At 47.5% G+C, this 21,631-nt stretch overlaps 1 protein-coding gene and 1 non-coding gene across 4 annotated transcripts in view; both read left to right on the top strand.

Moving 5' to 3' along the window:
- Positions 1–16,122, top strand: part of Arhgef37 (Rho guanine nucleotide exchange factor 37) — a 65,664-nt gene extending 49,542 nt beyond the window's left edge. For 2 of the 3 annotated variants that reach the window (XR_010059573.1, XR_010059575.1), the window contains 3 exons: positions 528–701; positions 1,088–1,348; positions 15,868–16,122. The gene's annotated coding sequence lies outside the window, so the exon portion shown is untranslated. Of the gene's footprint in view, positions 1–527; positions 702–1,087; positions 2,271–15,867 lie in introns of those variants that run through there. The other variant, XR_010059572.1, reaches the window with a different exon arrangement.
- A 4,166-nt stretch (positions 16,123–20,288) lies between these two features.
- Positions 20,289–20,398, top strand: LOC120098447 (U6 spliceosomal RNA). The gene has a single exon (XR_005496605.1). It is a non-coding gene; the product is annotated as a U6 spliceosomal RNA (small nuclear RNA).
- The last annotated feature ends 1,233 nt before the right edge of the window (positions 20,399–21,631 follow it).

The following is a 21,631-nucleotide window of genomic DNA, read 5'->3' as shown; positions in this document are numbered from 1 at the left end:
GCTGGAGGAGCAGTGCGAGTGGGGGGCACTGCGACCTGGGGCAATTTCTTCAGGGATAGGGAAAGTAATAGGTGTCTGGCAGCTAGACTAATCACTCAGTCCAGACACCCCACCCTCCCCCACCAAGGTACCAATGCATCCTACAGAACAGACTGGTTTTATTTGCTATCAGATTTGTCATTTGTTTGTTACGTGGGTTTTCTGTTAGAAGAGAGGTCCCTGAAAGTAGGGACATTATCTCTTATTCAGTACCAAATTCAAATAATCTGGTGTATAGGCTTGGACTAAAAAAATTATCCACCTGTTTATCCAACACGCAAACCTAACTAGGCACCTTGAAATGTAAATGGCAGCCCTACTCAAGCCCTGTGAGGTCTTGGGGGACATGTACACAAGGGAAAGAAGTTGGCAAGAGACAAGAAGTAGAGAGGATGGGATGGGGAAGGAGAGTCACAGTTAGACTCTGACGTCATCTGAGTATCTCGTTAGCCTTACGAACCCTGACTTTCCTATGGTGTGTTTTTCAGCTATTAGTACGTTGCCTTGTTGCTTCAAAGCAATCTCCAGCATTTCTCGAGCACTCGTGTGTCCCAGCTGCTGAGCCAGCCAAGTGGCTTGGAAGCACAGACTCATTTATGCTGTTACGTCACAATGATGCTCTGGATGCTGCGATCGCACGTCCTCTGCAAGAAGAACTACAGGTCAGGACTTTAAATAGCACACCACGGTGACAGAGATGCTAGGCAGCAGAGCTAGGACTCAGCGTCAGGAGTCAGACCATTGCCAGGCCTCTTGGCCACTCCATGCACTCACCACTCACCATTGCTTTAGCCAAGGAGGTCCTCAGCAGAAAGACTGGCTCCATTGTGGGTTTGGGTCCCAGAGCCTTGTGATTCAGGATGACATATGGGCTTAGACCGGACCACAGGTCAAATCTAAGTTCTCCTAATCCACCACACAACTTCAGAATAAGTTCTTTACCTCCTTTCAGCCTTGACTTTCTCTTATGTAAATTGAGATGGTGATAAAAGTAGCTAGACGTGGGGTGCTTGACTCTGTCTGTCTCTCACCCTTTAAATACGAACAGGCACTGATGGGTGACAATGACGTCGGGGAATACTGATCATCATGAATGAGTGCCTTAACATCTGCCATGCACGAGCGCTGTGCTGAGCGTCTCACACACATCTGTCTCCATGACATCAGCGTCATGCAGAAACTGCTATCTCCCCCTTTTAAAGATGAGAAAACTGAGACTCAAGGCACTCGAGTTACCAGAAGGCCGTGGAGAGAGAGGCCCGGAGCTTGGATCTCAACTCTGGTGTATGGTTGGGTTGACTTTGATGAGGTGAGGAAGCAGAGCAATCACGTGAGGAGCTTCTTCTGTGGGCTGAGCTTTGACCTCTTACCCGTGTCTTCCCGGCATCCCTGTGTCCTGTTGCTATGCCTCTCCACAGTTTTCAATGCACTGCTGTCCCATATGAGTACGAAGAGTCCCAAACTGTGAAGGGGTCCTAGAGGCCAGGATGTATTGGAAGCCATTCTAGTAGTTAGGAATATCACAGGATTTGAACACACCTGACTCCAGCTCGTCTGTTCACTGTACTCTTAGAGAGCTCCCCTGACTATAACAGAGCACCAAGCACCTACCTTTTCCTTTCCCCACACTCTTAAGCTCTGGGTTCATGTGGACTCATGTTGGATCCGCATGGCCTGTGTGTATTTCCCACTTCTGGGTCCTTCTGCCTACCTCCGTAGTCTTCAGACCCACCACCAGGTCTGCTCAGATATGCAGGCTTTATTACCACTCCTTTTAGGGCTCTCGATCAGGGCCACGCACTCTGGTTCTTGCTCTGGTTCCTGCCCTTATCCCCTCTGTGAACCGCGCTCTTTGACCGAGCGGAATCATCTGCAATGCTGTCTCTGCTTCTTGGCCACACACTCTTACTTCAGAGTGAAACACTGGTGTCCCTACCTTCCTGCTTTAAGCATCTTTCAACCCTCAGTAACTGTCGCCTCTTCCAGGAAGCTTTCCTGGCTTTGCTTAGGCACTCTTCCTACGTGTGTATTTATGGGGATCTTCTCCTTTTGTAAGTGAGATTTTTCTTAAGGGTCTCTCCCGCTGCGCTAGCTCCACGCGGGCAGGAGTTTTGTCTGTCTGCTCAGGCTGCGGTCCCGGGGCCTGGTACCATATTGGGTGCATGGCAGGTGCTCAGTGAAACACTGCTGAATAAATGAATGAATGCATCAGTGAGAATTTCTACTGTTAACCACTCCTTACGATCGTTATTTACAGTTAGCACCAAGCTGCACATAGTGGGCTCCTAAACACACCCATTGCATTCAATGGAGGAATGAATGAATGAATGGATGGATGAATGAATGAAGAATATATATATATATTGTATGTGTATATATGTATATATATATATATATATATATATATATATATATATATATATATGGCCCAAGCCCCAACCCTGCCTCTTTTGTCTACTCTTGGCTGTGAGGCCTCTTCCTGCCTCACCACCCTCTTGCAGAGTAAGAGGGATCCCAAGTTTACGATCAACTATTGGGGGGCAGGGTCTTTGGTGGAAGTACTCCTGCCCCTTCACCAAGAAGACTTTCAGGCCACAGAGGCCTTTCTTGCTAGCAAGGGATGAGCGAGAGTCGTGGCATCAGCCTCATTTCAGGACGGCCTCAATTGGCCCTGAGCTGACTAATAAAGTGTGAAATTGACTTCATCCTCCACCAAGTCTCCCCAGCCAGCCCGTCCCTGTAGCATCTCCTTGTGCTCCAGCAGATGCAGCACTCCTGACATCCCCTCCATCACTGGCAGACTAGAGCGTCATCAGTGCCCACGCAGTCCCTGGGCCCAGTGCTCTGCAAAGCCTGCAACGTTATTTGGCCAGCGGCCAGCTGAGGCTTTCAAAGCCAGAAGCATCCGACGCGAGTGTCTGCGGTGCTCTAAGACAGGCGTCGGCTCCTTCTGTCCGTCTTTACTCCACTGCTACAGGCTAAGGCAGGCTGACAGCCAAAGGGACCAACCCCAGAGGCTCGAAAGAGGGGATTAAGGGAACATGAAGTGCCTTGGGAGGTTACGGGAGACCCCAAGCCCTCTTTCTAGCATAATGCAGTCCATTCCGGGGTCCATTTAGTTTATTCCCTCCTGTTGAAGATTATCCAGGAAAAAAGGAGATCCCATGTCTGTAATATGTCCTAACTCCCTCTTACCCATGGATCAGAATTAACTGGCGATGAAATACATATTGTGAGTCCAGTATTATACTTTTTTTTCTTGCTTGCTTAGCACCCATTTACTTCTTCTTTGAGGAGAGCTTCCATGCTTCCTTAGGGAGTCATTTCTACCCACCCTGACATCATCCATGTGGTTCCAGGGGGGATCCTGACTGGTCACCTAAAACTTGAAGGAACAGGCACGTCCTAGACGTGGCCAATCAAAAGGAAGGTGACAGACAGTCCAGGGCCAGAGGCACACTAGATCAGGAGGCCCCAGGATGAGTCAGAGCTGGAGAGAGAGAGAGAGAGAGAGAGAGAGAGAGAGAGAGAGAGAGAGAGAGAGAGAGAGAGAGAATGAACCCCTCCTCCCTCAGAGGTTCTAGGCTGGTAGCTGTCAGCTTGAAACAGCTCTTTTTTTTTTTTTTTTATTAACTTGAGTATTTCTTATATACATTTCAAGTGTTATTCCCTTTCCCGGTTTCCGGGCAAACATCCCCCTCCCCCCTCCCCTTCCTTATGGGTGTTCCCCTCCCAACCCTCCCCCCATTGCCGCCCTCCCCCCATAGTCTAGTTCACTGGGGGTTCAGTCTTAGCAGGACCCAGGGCTTCCCCTTCCACTGGTGCTCTTACTAGGATATTCAATGCTACCTATGGGGTCAGAGTCCAGGGTCAGTCCATGTATAGTCTTTAGGTAGTGGCTTAGTCCCTGGAAGCTCTGGTTGCTTGGCATTGTTGTACATATGGGGTCTCGAGCCCCTTCAAGCTCTTCCAGTTCTTTCTCTGATTCCTTCAACGGGGGTCCTATTCTCAGTTCAGTGGTTTGCTGCTGGCATTCGCCTCTGTATTTGCTGTATTCTGGCTGTGTCTCTCAGGAGAGATCTACATCCGGCTCCTGTCGGTCTGCACTTCTTTGCTTCATCCATCTTGTCTAATTGGGTGGCTCTATATGTATGGGCCACATGTGGGGCAGGCTCTGAATGGGTGTTCCTTCAGTCTCTGTTTTAATCTTTGCCTCTCCCTTCCCTGCCAAGGGTATTCTTTTTCCTCATTTAAAGAAGGAGTGAAGCATTCACATTTTGATCATCCGTCTTGAGTTTCGTTTGTTCTAGGGATCTAGGGTAATTCAAGCATTTGGGCTAATAGCCACTTATCAATGAGTGCATAGATGTATGTCTTTCTGTGATTGGGTTAGCTCACTCAGGATGATATTTTCCAGTTCCAACCATTTGCCTACGAATTTCATAAACTCGTTGTTTTTGATAGCTGAGTAATATTCCATTGTGTAGATGTACCACATTTTCTGTATCCATTCCTCTGTTGAAGGGCATCTGGGTTCTTTCCAGCTTCTGGCTATTATAAATAAGGCTGCGATGAACATAGTGGAGCACGTGTCTCTTTTATATGTTGAGGCATCTTTTGGGTATATGCCCAAGAGAGGTATAGCTGGATCCTCAGGCAGTTCAATGTCCAATTTTCTGAGGAACCTCCAGACTGATTTCCAGAATGGTTTTACCAGTCTGCAATCCCACCAACAATGGAGGAGTGTTCCTCTTTCTCCACATCCTCGCCAGCATCTGCTGTCACCTGAGTTTTTGATCTTAGCCATTCTCACTGGTGTGAGGTGAAATCTCAGGGTTGTTTTGATTTGCATTTCCCTTATGACTAAAGATGTTGAACATTTCTTTAGGTGAAACAGCTCTTTGAGAAGGGAGAGCCAACACGGAAGCAGCAAATTGGGACAAGGGGCCGGGAGGGTGACTGGTGACAGACACACCCAGAGACATGCTGCATGCTGTGAGTGGGTTGGGTCTAGCCTTACCCTGGGTTTGACAAACAGTTCTTATTTTTTGTTTGTTTTGTGACTGTTTTCACTTCCGCCTATTTCGCTGTCCCCTCAGATCTATGCAGTAGTGAGTCCTTTAAGATAGAGTTGAGAATCTTGCATTTCTCAAAAAAATATTTGCAGGAAATCCTTAAAAGTTTTGCTCCAGGCTGGGGGCTGATTAAACACGTGAGGTCTATCGAGATGGCTCAGGGGGTAAGAGGGCTTGCCACCAAGTTCGAGGACCTGTATTTGATCCCTGAGATCCTCATGGCAGGAGGAGAGAGCCGGTTCCCACAGGTGGACCTCTGACTTCCACATACGCACTGTGACACATGGTTACATACCCGCTTGCTCCCACCCACACAAGTAAATAAACACAATAATAAAAAGTTTAAAACAAAACAAAGACTTAAGCAAAGCAGGTCCCTCCAAAAAGGAAGAGGGCCAGCATGGCCGGGGAGTCTCTGCTATAAGGCTCGGCCTCATCTTCCTGGGTGCTTACCTTAGTGGGATTCCAGAGGTGTTTACTTGGTTTACTCTTGTTGAAAATTTCCCAGGAAGAGCAAAGGATTCTGTGGCCCATGTTTTGAAAGGACTATTGGGAGAAGAAGGAAGATGAAGGAAACTAGTGAGACACCCTTTGGTCATCAGAGAAAGGTCATCACCATTCAAGAAGGCTATGTGACCCCAGTCCCTTCCTCTTTTACTTACTGTGGCATTTGCCCCTGCCTTGAAACGTCATCACAGACACAAAGCAATGAATTCAGTCGACCACAGACTGACAGCTCTAAAGCCCTGAGCCCAAACAGCTCCCTTCTTAGCTGAGTGTCTCCAGCACTTGTAACAACAGCTTGCTATAAAGCCACACATGTGTGGTCCATTACTCCCTCTTGGGTAGCCGTAGGTCTTGAAAGAAGGTCAACTGTCAGAGTTCAAATGCCTCCCGAGGCTCCCATCTTTCCAGCCCTCCAATACTGTGTATAGCTCACTTCCTGTTGGATTCACACCGGGTCACTAGGTTGCCCAGAGGACCAATACTGTGGCAGGCACATGCTAATTGTCTTTTGTTTTCCTGCTTCTAATTAGAGGATCTATGCCTACCCTCTGGGCACCCACACTCCTCCACTCTCAAGTCCCATTGGTATAAGAAACCCAGAGCCTCTGGGGACTCAAAACTCTTATAAGGGTCTTCTCCTATAAGGAAGAATGCACTTGGTCCTCATGACTTAGGCCTATCCAATCACTGTGTTTGACACGTCTTCCACACGATTTGATTTACGTTGGACAACATCCCTGGTCTGCTCCTGTGAAAAGCCGTGTCCTAGGCCTTGGGCTCAGAGCCTTGAGTGAGAGTTTCATTTTCACAAGCAGCAATGTTTGAGCTTGGTAGTTTTCAGCAACCATCTAGAAACTTCTTTCGAGAAAGCTGCTCTAGGTATTGACAGAAAGCCCTAAACTACTGGGTCTGGCCGAGCCCAGTGCTGGAAAACTCCAGATATTTCAGCCACGTGAGTCACGAGTCTCTTTGCTGGTCCATCTGCCTTGGCGCCCTGTCCTTGTAACTAAAAGGCAACTGAGAGAGCCTGTGGCTTTGATGGTGCTTTTTTCTGCGGCTGGGGCATGGGATGTGTGAGGGATAATGAGTGATAAGGGTAGAAAGCAAGGGATGGTGAGAGTCGAGCAACCCTTATATGGGCCACCGATCTTTGAGATTATTGAGAAGTCGGCTTTCCTGAAGCCAGGTGAGCCCAGGACTTGTTAAACAGGCTCTCGGCTGCCCCCCAAGGAATCCATTAATGTTGCCAGAGCTGCTGAGAAAGCTGGATTCTTTGCCTGCAGCAGGACCCATTCCCCAGGAACACTTTGCCAGAGGGAGACTAGGAGGGTGAGTCCTGCATGGCTGAGAATATTTGAAGACCAGGAGCTGCTTACATTAACTGGGGTGATGAGGGTGTGGGAAAGCCTAACACACCTTACAAGGAGAATCGAGGAGATCCGTTCTACTCAAATGGCCCAGAGCAGGCCACAGGCGGCCCACAGGAAAGGGATAGGCATCCTCCACCTCTTCACATAGTCCTCCTCTTCCTCCACCACCACCATCTCTACCTCTTCACATAGTCCTCCTCCTCTTCTTCCTCCTCCTCTTCCTCCTCCTCCACCACCACCATCTCTACCTCTTCACATAGTCCTCCTCCTCCTCTACCTCCTCCTCCTCCACCACCACCATCTCTACCTCTTCACATAGTCCTCCCCCTCCTCCTCCACCACCACCATCTCTACCTCTTCACATAGTCCTCCTCTTCCTCCTCCTCCTCTTCCTCCTCTTCCTCCTCTTCCTCCACCACCACCATCTCTACCTCTTCACATAGTCCTCCTCCTCTTCCTCTTCCTCCTCCTCCTCTTCTTCCTCCTCCTCCTCCACCACCATCTCTACCTCTTCACATAGTCCTCCTCCTCCTCTACCTCCTCCTCCACCTCCTCTTCCAACTCCTCCTCTTCCTCCTCCATTTTGGCTGTCCTGGAACTCACTCTGTTGACCAAGCTGCTCTCGAACTCACAGAGATCCGCCTGCCTCTGCTTCCCATGTGCTGGGATCAAAGGCATGTGCCACAGCTGCCCAGCAGACCTGCTTTTTATTATTATTATCATCATCATCATCATCATCATCATCACCATCATCATCACCACCACACCACCACACCACCATCATCATCATCATTATTAATTTCACTTTAATTTACCAGCCTTGTGCATGTGAGAGTGGACTGGGTCCTGCAGCTCACACTGAGGACACTGGGCTTGTACGGCAGAGCATTTACCTGCTCAGCCAATCTCACAGCCAATGCACTGACCTAGTTCCCTCAGTACAGCCCAAAGTGCCAACAGATTCGCATTTAAACAAACGTCATACATGTTGCTACTAATTTCAGGTTTCTCACCTTCCTCCTATCTAGGGAAAACCGTCCCCACATTTGTCTTCTTTTAGGATGCCAGGAGTCAAAATTCCTTTCTTGGGAGGGTCGAAAAGACAAGAAAACAGCGTTCATTCTATCATAATGGCTACTGTTGTTACTGAATAGCATCACGGGCCACTCCCAGGACCCCCCCACCTTCTAACTTGTTAGCAAGAGAACTGTGCTTGGTCCCACCAAGGTCCGTGGGAACAGAGTTCCATCCACAATGTTACTCCCTTCACTTGTACCCTCATGACTTTGACTGTTTCCTTCTGAGGTCTTGCTTTGAGTATCTGAAAATGAAAGTTTTCCCTGGACAGGTTCAGAGTCACCTGGCTCCTCCCAGCTAACGTTAAAACCCAAACGAAATGCTTAATTCTTTTCAGCCATAAGCTTGCCTATTCATGGACATAACATGATGGACAGAGTTAGCCAGTGATTTCCATCCGCTGACATAGTTAGCCTTGAGAGAATCCATAACACCCTTCAACATGCCCCCTTATTAATTTTTTTACATTTGTTTGATTATTCTATTGGTGTTTTGCTTAATTATATGTATGTATGCCTTGGTAGCCATGGAGGTCAGAAGAGGGCATTTTATCCCTTGGAACCAGAGTTATAGGCAGTCGTGAGGCACCATGTAGGTGCTGGGAATTGAACCTGGGTCCTCAGCAAGAGTAACGATTGGTCTAAACTGCTGACTCAACTCTCCAGCTCAGTGTGTCCTTTTTATAGAACATGGGACTGAAGTGTGCACAGATTAAGTGACCTCCCCAACACTATGAAATTAGTGGCGGATCAGAGCTTTGATTGGTTAAGAGCACGGACTGCTCTTCCAGAGGTCCTGAGTTCAAATCCCAGCGACCACATGGTGGCTCACAACCATCTGTAATTAGATCTGATGCCCTCTTCTGGTGTGTCTGAAGACAGCTACAGTGTACTCATACGTAATAAATAAATAAATCTTAAAAAAAAGAAACGGAGTAGTGTGCACCCTTGAGCTATACCAAGAGCTGGCATGCACTTCCTGTAAAGGGACAGGTAGTGTTTTAAACACCGAGGATGACTAGATACTGTCTCTGCCATAGTTGCTCCCATTACTGTCATGGCAAAATGTATGTACTTGTGTGCTATGTGCTAGTGCAGGTCTGTTTGCAGCATTCAGATCGCACATCATGAGATATGCTTCTCTTGACTTCCTCCCAACTGTTTAAAACATATGAGTCTTGTGTGTGCATGTGAGACAGGGTCTTGCTATATGGATCAGACCAGCCTCGAACATGTGATCCCTCTGCTTCTGAGTTATTGGGATTATAGACTTGTGATCCATTCTCAGCTTATACACTGTGTATGCGTGATGTGTGGTGGTCAGACCCTGCCCTGTGCTGTCCCAGATTCTGACACTTTCCCCTTATCATCTCTCTTTCCCAGCAATGGGTTGAGGAAGTTGAGGAAGTTAAGGGCTTGTGCAAGGTGCCCAGTGAGAAGCAGGGTCCAGAATTTCTAGCCCTTGGGCTACAGAGGCAGGAGGGCTAGCTAGCTAGGCAGGCAAGCAGGCAGGCAGGCAGGCAGGTAGGCAGGTAGCTGGACTCAGCATTACCTTGTTTGTTTGATCTGGATCTATCAGTCCACCAAGAGCTGGTAGGACTTCCCTGCCTGCCCCAGGAACTGAAACTGAGTAAAAAGTTCTACGGACCCGATTTGGGGTGTGTGTGTGTGTGTGTGTGTGTGTGTGTGTGTGTGTGTGTGTGCATGTTGTCTATTTTGTTTTTCAAATGGACACAGCTAGAGCTATCTGGTAATCTTTTCTTGATTGGTGATTAATGTGGAGGGCCCAGCTCGCTGTGGGTGGTGCCACCTCTGGGAGGGTGGTCATGGAGTGTATAAGAAAGCAAACTGACCAAGGAGGCACAAGTCAGTGAGCAGCATTCCTCCATGGCCTCTGCTTCAGTTCCGGCCTCCAGGCTCCTGCTGTGGTCTCCCTGGATGGCGTACTATAACCTGTAAGGCAAGCTGATTTTGATCACGATGTTTATCACAGCAATATAAAACACTACATGAGAACCCCTGCCCCACGGGCCACTGTGGGCTCACTTTACACCCTGGGACTCGTAAGCAAAAGAGTGCTTTGCTTTCCAAGCCTGGGACCGGAAACTCCAGCAAAGGCTGGAGGTTGCTTTGCCTTTGTCTAACCTCCTGTAACTGCTAAGCTAGGGAAGACTCAGAGGGCCCAGAGATGTCACCTGTGAAAATATTTCAGCTCTGGCCTGGTTGGGGAAGGACAGCAGGGAGGGAGGGAACAAGAACCAACAGAGGGACAGAAGAGACTGGAAGGCAGATCCAGAGGCATATGGAGTTGGGAGTTGTAGATACTCAGGCACGCTCAGGTAAAAGCCACTTCCTGCTGGGCATGGTGGCTTGTGCCTATAACACCGGCATTTAGGAGGATGACAGGGTTGGTCACAAGTTGAAGCCAGCCTGAGCTACACAGGAAGATGCTGTCTCAGGGATGAATTGTTCTTCTGAACCAGAACCCTATTGCCTGGATCCCTAACTCTGTGGACACAAAAAGCCAGAACCTTCCTGCTTGACTGTTTGGTATTCATTTTATAGGCTCCCTTACTCCCTTACTTTATCCAAACCAATGAGCAAGGCCCTCGGGTGAGTAATACAGAGGTCACTTACTGTGGAGGGATGTGGGCTCGGGGAGTTCCAGAATCTTGCTCCAGTAGCACCAAGTTAATGGCCAAGCTGGAGCAAAGATGGCGGCTCCCAACTCAGGGGGGCTAGGACTGCAGGCCAGAAGCAGAGAAATTGCCTAGCATGTGTGAGGCCCCGGTTTACACCCGAAAAAAAAATCTCGAAAAACAACCAGGACAAAAAGGGGTGGGGCTGGTGAGATGGCTCAGCAGATAAAGCCACTAGTCGCCAAACCTGACCACTGGAATTCAGACCTGGGACCCACGTGGTCCAAAATGAGAACCGATGCACACACAACTCCAGAAAGTTGCCTTTCAACCCATGCAAATTCCACCTTCTTCTCTCTCACATACACAAAGTGAGTGAGTGAGTGAATGAATGAGTGAATACATGTAAATTTAAAACAAAACAAAACCCCCACAAAGACTCTTGAATCCCAGAGCAAGGTATGCCCAGGGGATTCGGCAGTGCCAGGGGCGCACATACATTAAACGATCTTCTCAAAGTCACTAAGTTTGATCCTGAGAGCTTCCGAACTTACATCGGTGCTGAGCGTCAGCAAGCTTCACACCCGTGGGAAGCTCTTGGTTTGGGCCCGCACAGCTTCCATCCTCCCCCCCACCGGAAGGACACTGGGGGGGACACACATGGAGACGCTCACTTCCTCTCCTTCTTTCAATCAGTGAGACCCTGAAGTGCTTGACCAGGAACTGAGCGTGGCAGAGTATACTGGAATGAGCAAGGCAGCAATTAAGCAGTGCATATCCTAGTGGCCAAGCAGAACAGAAAGCTATCAGATGGATTCTAGGGCAGCTGGGTAGACTGCAGACAGCAGAAGATTGGTACCCAAGGGATGGATGCTGATGGATCTCTTAACACCAAGGATGCTATGTCACACACAGCTCTTTAACACTTAAAGTGGATGACTTAAGCTCCCTCCCACCACTTGTGAGAATTCTTTACCCAACTTGGGATCCCTTTCCCAGGCCAGCTCTAGGGAGATCACTTAGTTTAATTTCCATATCCAGAGGGAAATAAACCAAAGGGGCCTGGTCTTTAGGGCTGCAACTTTGGGTTCTGGTATGTGAGGGTCCTGTTGAAAAGGCACAGCTTGGTTGCCTGGTGTCAGGAGCTTGGAAATAGTCACTAGCATCTGTGGGCTCAGCCTAAATGGAGTTCCTATATCCTAAAGAAAGTATGTGGGGGGAGGGAGAGGGGGAGAGAGGAGGGAGGGAGATGCTGGGGATAAAGCCTAGTGCTTTATTGGTCACATAGTATATGTGTCTGTCTTGCATTTGTTTCTCAGTGAAAAGGAATGAAAATCTCCCATATAGTTATCCTCTCTCCATGGCCACACAGACCTAGTGTTACAATTCTTACATATTCATGCTCAAAAAGCGACTCCGTACCTCACCAGATTCACCAGCACCTAGCAAAAGTAGCAAGGTCAGGACAAGCTCCACGCTCAGCGCCAAACTGAGTCAGAGCTCTTGATCTGAGTGAGCTCTTGGTCTGAATCTCCATCCCCCCCAAAGACATCCTATTCCACGGAGGGATGCGGCTGCTCCCCAGTGCATCAGAACCGGGTAATCCTAGTGCCTGTGTCTCATAGGGGACTCCCTTCATTTGCAGTCACTAGGGCCTGACCCTTTCTCTCTCACCTCTTGGGAGTTACTTGGTGATGTATAATCTCAAATGCTCTTTCCCAGAACTTTGAAGTCTGGCAGTGAAAAAGTAATGGTGTCCAGCCAGTGGCTTTGTGGGGTCAGCCCTTGTGAAAATAATACAGAGCATTCTGACGTAAGTCCTGGCTGCAGGCAATGGCTGCTTCTCCTGCCTCCCTGCCCTTTAATGTGTCCTTAATTATGCTGACCAAACATGCTCTTGGTCACCAATAATGGAAGCTTCCCCTGGTCTCCCACTATTCCTCAGTTTATCGAACTTGCACCAAGACCCCTGTCTGACACAGTCTCCCATGGAAGAAGGCCTTGACCTTCTCTTCTGTCCAAGATTTGTTTCTGTTTGTTGCCCAGGAGGACAGCTTGGGTGCCCCAGAGGAAAGGCCTCCTTTGCCCTACATAAATTTTCATAGACAACAGCCCAGGCCTCAGGTAATGTGCTTCCCACATGTTGGCAGTGACAGCTGAGTTTGCTGAGGTTCCTGGAGGGGCCTCGTGGTGTCCACTTTGTTGTTTTTGCCACAGCTTCCATTACAATTGCTGACGTCAGTCAGTGTTCACCTCTGTGTTGCTTACACTGCAGCCAGAGAACCCAAGATAGTGAGAGAAAGGCAGTGAGGGCCACCTTCGCAGTGCCCTTTAAAGCCTTGACTGGCACTGTGGCACTGCCTGTTGCCCATTATCACCCAATGTTTGGGTGTAGTTATTGACACAACTGAGGCCTGATACCTCAGTTGACTTTGTTGTGTGTGTGTGACTTAGGCCAAGTCCTCCATCCAGTTTCCCACTCACACAAGAAGGGCATGGGACAAAGTGACCTCTAGAGAGCTGCTGCTCAACTCTGGGCCTACTGAAAGCAGTACCCAAGGAAGGAGCTGGAGTCATGTTCCAGGGCCCAGGAGGCACAATAAGATCCCTCAGGGTCAGCTCTCTGTTGACTGCACATGGCACTGAGAGGTTTTGGATTGCAAATGGCTGGGTGCAGGGAATAAGGGAACGAGGAGGGCTCATCTCTCTTCTTGCTTCATCCTTGGTCATGTTCTTCCCATAGCTGCCAGTGAACCACATGTGCTCAGGGAAGTGGGTGGGCAATGGTGGTAAGCCCTCTTCTATCCCTGGAGCTGGAATACAGGGGAGTTTCAGTTGATGGCTAGGAGTGGTTTTTTTTGGGGGCACACCAGGACTGTTGTCAGAGGTGGAGACCATGATGGGAAAAGAGAAGAAAAAGTCCTGCAGAAGTCCCCTTTGGTTCAGCAGCAGCCCCCCCCCCAGTATGTCCTTAGATAAGCATCATCCTTGAATGGTGTTGCTGAGAAATGCAAAGAACTTGAGCCAGTGAGAGTTCAAATTCGCACAGAAGCTGAGAAGTTCTGCAGAAACCTGGGGGTGTTACCCATATCCCAGTTGCTCACTGGGGGGTATTCCTGCCGCCAGGACCCTGTTGAGTGTTTGGATAAGACCTTGCTGCATAGCCCAGACTGGCCTGGAGCTTGTGATTCTTCTGCCTCGGCCTCCTGAGCACCGACTTTACAGGTGTGCACTACCACACAAAGCTTCCAGTCAACTCTTTCAGGATGAGGAGGAAACAGGTTCACTTAGAAAATGCTTCCAGTTCTGGCAGCAGTGGCTCAGTTGTTGTTCTTCTGGGGGATCCCAGTTTGGTTCCGGGCACCCATGTTGGGTGGCTCATAACTGCCTGTAATCAGGCACCAGGGAATCAATGCCCCCTTTCTGGCCTCAATGGGCTCTTACACACATGAGGCATTCACACACACACACACACACACACACACACACACACACACCCCTAAATAACCTACATTTCCCCAAATGACTCCACTGGAAGGAAATCTTGCCCTCCACATTCCTGACTTGACACGTGCTGATGAACAAGAATGTGGGCAGGCCCCTGCCAAGAACAGCCTGGGAACAATGACATGTGAGGTACAACCCACAGCGAATCAAATGAAGCATGAAGTTGAGGTGGTGGCAATCCAGCAACTGTCAACTTTGAACCTGGGGTTTCCTTCTTGTAACAAATTAATCTGCACGCCCTTACTGTTGGTTCACCCAAGACAGGGGAAAAGACATGATTTCAAAGTTATTTTTGTATCTATCTCATTGAAATAAGACATAACCCTGTGAAGTGTGTAATAAACAGAAATACAAACCTGTGTTGGGTAATTTTTAGGAGAAGTACGTATTGTGAGGTTGGTAATGTTAAAAAGGACTATAACTGGGTAGATAGGTCATGGTAAACAGGCATGGAACTAGGGAAATGATTGGGTAGAGACAGAACCAGGAAGGTCGATAAAAGAAAATTCAAGAGGAAAAATACTCACGGTCAAATGGTAAAGCAGATCTGGGTAGCTGAACTGGGATCTCAATCCAGGGCTGTCTGGGTCAAAATCAGATCTTTACATGCATGTGACATACATGCATACATACATGCAGGCAGACCACTTACTTATACACATAAAATTATGTATGCATATATATTATATATAGGCTGCTTTTGTGTGTCAACTTGACACAAGCTGGAGTTATCACAGAGAAAGGATTCTTGATTGAGGAAATGCCTCCATGAGATCCAGCTGTAAGGCATTTTCTCGATTAGTGAGCAGTGGAGGAGGGCCCATTGTAGGTGGAACTATCCCTGGGCTGGTGGTCCTGGGTTCTATAAGAAAGCAAGTTGAGCAAGTCAGGGAAAGCAAGCCAGTAAGTAACATCCCTCCATGGCCTCTGCACCACCTCCTGCCTCCAAGTTCCTACCCTGTGTGAGTTCCTGTCCTCCTGACTTCCTCTGGCAATGAACAGCAGTGTAGAAGTGTAAGCTGGATAAACCCTTTCCTCCCTAAGACAGTATGTATGTATGTATGTATGTATGTATGTATGTATGTATGTATGTATGTATGCTTTTATTCCTTGTTCATGTCCTTATGGGAAAGGTCTCATCTCTAGGGGTTGAGGAGCTTGGGAGGTGGACGGGAAGCTTACAGGCAAGCCCTCTGGTGTCACAGGCTTGTGGAAAAAGCACTGGCCTAGAACTGTTCAGTCTTGTGGCTTCCAGTAAGTTACTTTGGTACTGGGTCCTCAGTCTCCCATTCTGTACAATGGGGATCACACCAACAGGACCATAACTTCTTTTTCAGCTGCACAATAATTTCATGGGGGAGAGCCTAGTGGAGTAGCTTTCGTTCTGGGATTCTAAGGTCTGCTTGCTAAGTGCCTGTTTCCCCGAGCTCCAGCTCCCATTACAGCCATACCAGTTGCTGAAGATTGATTCCTTAACGACCCCTGAGGTTTGTTTTATTTTCAAGTCTTAGAAACAGCACAACTCCTACAGAAGGTCTAACATTCTCAATAGTGGAGGTCTAAGAAGATTCTAGAATTCTGTGCCTTCGTCATTGAAGACTGAAAAAGCAGACGGTGACAACTTCACTAACATTTATCTGTTCCCTCTGACTAGGTGTGGCGCTAGTGAGGAAGGAAGAGAGGCCAAGGGGCAGCACCCTGGAGCTCAGGAGGAGAGCTACAGGTGCGGACATAATCCTGTTCATGTTTCACACTCATCCGTGAAATGAGAGGTTTGGGGCACCAGTGAAAGGGTTATTATTATCCTGGGCTGGTGTGCAGGGATGAGGATCCCCACCGTCTGTCGCTGGACCGTGTACCCGCACAGCTTTCTCAGAGAGTAAATGTTAACATTGTCAAAATTAACTAACACATGTACTCCTTTAAAATTATTTTATGTATATGGGTGTTTTCTCTGCACGCATATCTGTACACTGTATGTGTGTTTGGTGTCTGTAGAGGCCAAAAGAGGATGTCCTGGAGCTGGAGTAACAGATAGCTGAGAGCTGCCCTGTGGGTGCCAGGAAACCCAAGGTTCTCTGGAAGAGCAGCCAGTGCTCTTAGCCACTGAGCCATCTTTCCAGCCCCAACAAATGTAACCCTTAATCCAGTGACTCCAAAGATGACCGTCAAGATGCTGCCAACAAAGGGGTTTAGCGGGTAAAGGTGCTTGCTGCCAAGGGTGAAGACTTGAGTTTGAACTCTGAGACTCGCATAGTAGAAAGAGAAGACTTATTCCTGACCTACACACAAGTACACACAATAAATAAATATGTGAGTAAACATAATAATAACTTTAAAAGGAATCAAATGGTTTCTCTGAATACAAGAGACAAAAACAAAATCCACTCATTCGTGTGCTGGTAGTGTTCGTACTGGCTGGGGCTAGCCAGCCATCAGCCAATCAGTAGATGTGTGTAATGGCATAGAAAACTTCCCAAGGGCTACAGGTGAGAAAAGCAGATCCCAGAATATATTTGGTTATCACACCCACCCCACAGTGAGAAACTTCATATCCACCATGATGTTTACATAGACAGAAAGGGCAGAGGAGGACAGTCATGGTGGAATACAGAAACCAGAAGCATGGGTATTTTAAAGGAGAACACGGAATAGTGCAGCCACTGGAGACCCTGCAAGAAACTAAACACAAAATTGCCGTATATGTGGCGTCTTATTAGTGAAATACCAGTACTGGGAAGGTGAAGGCAGGAGAGCCAGGGGCCATCCTCGGCTATCTAGTGAACTAGAAGCTAGCTTAGGCTTCTTCTTCTTCTTCTTCTTCTTCTTCTTCTTCTTCTTCTTCTTCTTCTTCTTCTTCTTCTTCTTCTTCTTCTTCTTCTTCTTCTTCTTCTTCTTCTCTTCCTCCTCCTCCTCCTCCTGCTCCTGCTCCTCCTGCTCCTCCTCCTCCTGCTGCTCCTCCTCCTCCTCTCTCTTCTCTCTCTCTCTCTCTCTCTCTCTCTCTCTCTCTCTCTCTCTCTCTCCTTCTCCTCTTCTTCATTTTCTTCTTCTTTTCAGATAGGGTCTTAGTACACAGATATCTCTGGGTGTTCTGAAATTCACTCAGTAGATCAAGTTGCCCTTGAAAACAGAGATCTGTCTGCCCCTGCCTCCCAAGTGCTGGGACTAAAGTCATGTGACTCCACTGCTGCCACCTCCAATGCCACCACCACCACCACCCGGCAGGCTACACGAGATCTTATTCCAAACAAAACAAAACAAGAATAATCACCATATATCCTATTAATTCTACTCTAAGATATACAGCAAGTGCAAATAAGAATACAAACTCGGACATGAATATTCATAGCAACATTATTATAATAACCCAAAGTGTGAAACAACCTGGATAACTGCATAGCCACACATTAGAGTCTTATTCATTCAGGATGAAAAGAAACGAAAAACTGACATGTGATACGCAGACAAACCTTGGAAATCCTCTTAAATGAAAGAAACCATTCACAAAATACTGTGCACAACTCCATCTTTATGAATGTCCCAAACAAGCAAATCTTCAGACACAGAGAACAGAGCACTGGTAGACGAGAGACCCCACTGTGTGGCTATGCAGTTATCCAGGTTGTTTCACACTTCGGGTTATTATAATAGTATTGCTATGAATATTCATGTATGAGTCTGTATTCTTATCTGTGCTTGCTATAAATCTTGGAGCGGAATTAATAGGATATGTGGTGATTATTTTTGTTTTGTTTTGTTTGAGATAAGATTTTTTTTTTTTGGTTCTTTTTTTCGGAGCTGGGGATCGAACCCAGGACCTTGTGCTTCCTAGGCAAGCGCTCTACCACTGAGCCAAATCCCCAGCCCCGAGGTAAGATTTTTATGTAGTCATATCCTACTCCATATAGGAGGATAAGGATGTGGGGAGGGTATAGAGTTTGGTCTGTAAATACACTGACCTTGAGTTATATACCTAAAGCAGGTAAATGATAGTGTGTGCTGTCTACATCTCGGAAAACACTCAAATATATCCAGAGTTTTGCAACAACACGTTTTACAATAGCAAAAGACGATAGCCCAAGTATTCACCAAACGGTGGTAAGCTAAGGAAATTATGGTGAAATAGACTACTGGAGACCAAAATGGGGACGTTTGCATGAATGGGTATTGCATGGTCTCCACAACGTATCACGTGGTTTCCTCAGGTCACACACAAAACACGGAGCCTGTGCATCTTGTTTGCTTGTTTGTGTTTTGGGCGTAGACTAGATGTCAACCAAGTACTTTCCGAATCAAGTCCAGCCTGTTGCCTATCGTGGTATAGCCATCGATAAGAGTGATCCTGGGAATTTTCTTTTCTTTTCTTTTCTTTTTTTTTTTTTTTTCGGAGCTGGGGACTGAACCCAGGGCCTTGCGCTGGGAATTTTCAATAGTTGATAAACAATCAAAAGCACTCAGCTTGGAGATACAGCTTGGTAGTCGAGTATTTGCCTAACATGCACACGGCCCCAGGCTCAGTCCCTAGTACTGAGGAAAAAGCACCATGGCACATAAAATTAAAATTGGTGTTCACAAATAAAGTTTTATTGACATATAGCCATACTTAATTTAGTATGTGTTGTCAATGGCTTTCTTGTATATTATTGATTAAGTTATTTACTCACTTTACATCTGGATCTCAGCTTCCCCTCCCTCCTCTCCTTCCAGTTCCTCCTTCTTCCCTCCTCTCCCTCCCACCCACCGCTCCTCCCTTTCTCTGCAGAAAAGGGAGGCCTCCCATGGATATCAAGCAGCCTTGGCATATCAAGTTGCAGTAAGAATAGGTGCATCTTCCTTGCACATCTTCTTGTGTTGAGGCTAGACAAGGCAGCTCAGTTATAAGGGATCCAAAGGCAATGGCTGCTTTTTTAATGATAGGCTTGATAAGTTGCCACAGAGATCATGAACCTGCAAAGCCTAAAATATTCACAAGCTGGCCCATTACAGACAAGGTTTGCTGACTACTGGCCTAGTAACTATGAAAAGAAACCCTGAAATCTGATGTCCCACAGTGGACTGATCTGGTAGAAAACTGGGTTCCTGGAGGCAAAGGCTGAAGAGAGCTAGCTGACCCTACACCCTTTGGATCAGCTAAAAGAAGTCAATGCAGGATGAATGTGGTGGTAACACAGTAATTCCAAGATTTCAGAGCTGGAAGCAGGCTACATTTGATAGATGGTACACTTAAAGACATCTTGGGGTACATGATACTCTGCCCCAAAACCCAGCAACAACAAAAAATGTCAACCCTGCAATGTATCTCTGAATGCTGCCATATTAGGACGTGTGTGTGTGTGTGTGTGTGTGTGTGTGTGTGTGTGTGTATGTGTGTGTGTGTGTGTGTGTGTGTGTGTGTGTGTATCTTGATGTGTATGTTTTTATAGGTCTTATTTTATAGTTCTCTGGCTGTCCTGAAACTCACTAAGTAGACCAGGATAGTCTTGAACCCACGGAAATCCTTTTGCCATCCAAGTGCTGGAATTAAAGGTATGGGCTACCAACTGAGGTTTCTTTGCAGGAGGGGCTAGAAGGAGGAAATCTGAATAGAGGGATGAGAAGAAAAAAATCAAGTGGTTTCAAGCGTGTGTGTGTGTGTGTGTGTGTGTGTGTGTGTGTGTGTGTGTGTTGCTGACATATTTAAAAGAATTTAACATTTGTGTGTGTGTGTGTGTGTGTGTGTGTGTGTAAACATTGCAGGAGTCAGTTTTCTCCTTCAGGGTTTAATTTGGACCTTCTGGCTTTGTGGTAGGTTCCTTTGCTGGCCGAGCCATTTGAGGGTCCCATATATGGTTGCTGTTTTGTAAGGAGAATCACTTATGCATAGTGTGTGCCATTAAAAATAAAGATGTATCAATGCCTGGTGTGGAGACACATGCCTGTCATGCCAGCACTGGGGAGGTAGAGACAAAAGGCCCATGAGCTCCAGACCTGGGACTACATGCGAACCTGTCTTAAAATATAAAACAAGATAGGAAGGGAGGAAAAAGCCCACCACCACAACTACAAAGACCACATTCATTAACACAAACAAGAATTGTGCTGGCTTTGGCAGCACATATAATTGAAGTGGGAACAATACGAAGATTAGCACAGCTCATGCACAAGGATGACCCACATGACAAGGATGTGAAGTGTTCCGTGCTTTAAAGGAAGGGGGAGGGAGGGGGAAGAGGAAGACAAGGAAGAGGAGGAGGAAGAAGGAGAAGGGAAAAAGGAAGAAGAGGAAGAAGAAGGTGCAAGGAGGAGGGGGAGGGGGAGGGGAGGGGAAAGGGAGAGGGGGAGGGGGAGAGGGAGAAGGAGGAAAGGAGGCATCCATTTGGTCACCAAGGTACTTTTAGAGGTCTGTGTTCAGCCAGATTGTAGGCTCTGCTGGGGCACAGTGTAGACCCTAGTACAGAGCATAGCCTACTGTGGCCCATCATAGTTTTAGAGTGAATGGAAAGGAACAAAGAATGTGTGTTAAGAGCAGGGCGGTGGTGGCGCACACCTTTAGTCCCATCAGGGAGGCAGAGACAGAGGGATTTCTGAGTTCCAGGCCAGCCTGATCTTTAGAGCTAGTTCCAGGATAGTCAGAGAAACCCCGTCTTGAAAAACCAAAACCAAACAAAACGAAAAGGGGGTGGTGGTGGTGGGAGATGAGCACACAGAGTAAAGCACACTTACTAAAGAGTGTGTCTGGCTGCGCTAGAATAACCCAAGAAGCTGGGCACAGAATGGCAGAGCAGAGACATTACCCACAGTGCCTCCTCAGACCATAGCTGAAGCTGAAGCTGGGCTGCAGAGTGTTGGTTCAGGACTTGTAGCTTTTCAGCCTCTCCCACAGTCCTTCCCCCACAAGGTACTTGCTTCCGTTTGTCCTTCACAGCTTCTTGAAGGACAGCAGAGGAATCTAGCTGGAGCGTGTGCACTGTCTGCTCTAGCTGCTGCTGCTGTCGTGTCCGTAAGCACCACCTGTGGGGTCAGTAGTCCTGGGAAAGGGGCAGATTTCCCACCAGTTGTCCAGAATCCCCTACCCAAGGACCAAGCCTGTGGTGGCTGCAGCCAAACTGCATACCCAGGGACAGCCTGATTCTAGAGACAGCCAGTGTCACACATGGATAATTGAGGACATCTTTTGTTTGGCTTGTTCTCATCCTTACACACACACACACACACACACACACACACACACACACACACACACACACACACGGTTCTTTGTGACTGAAATATAGAGTTGGGCACCTTTCTCAGTTCATGAGCATAAATGAAACCAAGCCAATCCTGAATACAAGTTTGGGCCAATCAGATTATTCCATTCCCCGGTTTCTGTGATTAGTTTAGAGGAAGGCATGTGTATCCATGAGTGGCAGCCACAGGACTTTCACTAGTGCTTTTGA

Source organism: Rattus norvegicus, chromosome 18, assembly GCF_036323735.1.
Source record: "Rattus norvegicus strain BN/NHsdMcwi chromosome 18, GRCr8, whole genome shotgun sequence".
In the NCBI taxonomy this organism is placed as follows: domain Eukaryota; kingdom Metazoa; phylum Chordata; class Mammalia; order Rodentia; family Muridae; genus Rattus; species Rattus norvegicus.
This window is presented reverse-complemented; position numbering and strand designations above follow the sequence as displayed.